We start from the raw sequence: 1,377 nt of genomic DNA, 5'->3' as shown, positions 1-1,377 counted from the left end.
TCACCTTAATTCCCAAGTATATTTGTCATTTATAAAGGATATGTTTTATAATGAATTATGGTGCACTACAGAATATGTTGGTGCTATATAAATGTTAAAATGCATTTAGGTTCACATTAGGGCAGGTCTGCGGAAGACAAGGGTCTACTCAGCAATTCTTGCAGACAATTTTAGGTTTACTCAAAGGTTCGAATTCCGGAATTTTAGAATCAGAACACAGCGTGAGCAGGGCACATCGGATATCTTTACTCTGGGCAGACTTACAGCTTTGCTGGTGGCTATGCATTGTTCAGATTACACACGTGTGCTGTGTTAAAATGTGAAATTTACCGAATAGTTAAGGTGGCAGGAATCCAACCATCTCTCCTTAACCCCTTAAGGACCAAACTTTGGGAATAAAGGGGAATCATGACATGTCACACATGTCATGTGTCCTTAAGGGGTTAGTTACAGTGACAGGTGTAGTTTTTGTAGTGTAGTGGTTATCACGTTCGCCTAACACGCGAACCGGTCCCCGGTTCGAAACCGGGCAGAAACATTGCTTTTGTTCCCTTTTTTGGGCAGACTAGATGGGCCAAATGGTTCTTACCTGGCGTCACATTCTATGTTTCTATTTAAATCTGTGATGGGTAACGTTTAGCACTGCACTTATTGTCCATAAATATCCCATAATGCTCAGCAGTATGCTCTGGGTAATATCAGTATAGTAAAGTTTTTAATCCTTTGGATTCCTTGGGGACGATGAGCGATACATTGTTTAGCTCCTCTCTATGGCACTGACAGTGTTAAGAGATGAAACCTATGGAAACAAACCTGTGTATATTGCACTGCTGCCGTACGAGTTTACACTGCATGGAGAGATTATTTATCTATTGCCCCAGGGCTCCTGCGATCCGCTTCCATTACATTAATCCTCTCCGCTCCGTATATAAATGATTTCAGAGGACGGGCCTGGAGCTGGTATTCAGGGTGAAACGTCTTCATTATTTCCCCAGGGAGAAGCAATACAGGATTTCAAGATATTCATATCTAAATGATGATGTATCAGTCCGATTTTAGAATCTGGGATCCACACGGAGATTAACAAGAATAATTTAAATATGGGATAAATCAACCTGCAATTTCAAAACCCCTGTATAGTAACACTTTATCAGAGATTTTCCCTTTATCAAGTCTAAAGCATTGTTTCATTTTTAATTATAGTTCAAATATAGTTTGTTTAACCTAATTTGTTTTTCATTGATCATATTCTCAAACTGCATTTATCAGGATGCTCAGTCAGTCCCCAGGTTTATATCCATCTGGGGGTTACATGGTTAAACATCCATTGGGTTTGGGTCTTTGTAAGGTTACTAGAGATGGTAAAATGATGTATTT

At 39.4% G+C, this 1,377-nt stretch overlaps 1 non-coding gene across 1 annotated transcript; it reads left to right on the top strand.

Moving 5' to 3' along the window:
• Positions 1-464: 464 nt before the first annotated feature.
• Positions 465-538, top strand: TRNAV-AAC (transfer RNA valine (anticodon AAC)). The gene has a single exon. It is a non-coding gene; the product is annotated as a tRNA-Val (tRNA).
• The last annotated feature ends 839 nt before the right edge of the window (positions 539-1,377 follow it).

This window comes from Pelobates fuscus, chromosome 2 (assembly GCF_036172605.1).
Source record: "Pelobates fuscus isolate aPelFus1 chromosome 2, aPelFus1.pri, whole genome shotgun sequence".
Taxonomy (NCBI): Eukaryota; Metazoa; Chordata; class Amphibia; order Anura; family Pelobatidae; genus Pelobates; species Pelobates fuscus.
The sequence above is the reverse complement of the archived record's forward strand: the minus strand, read 5'-3'. Positions and strand labels throughout refer to the sequence as shown.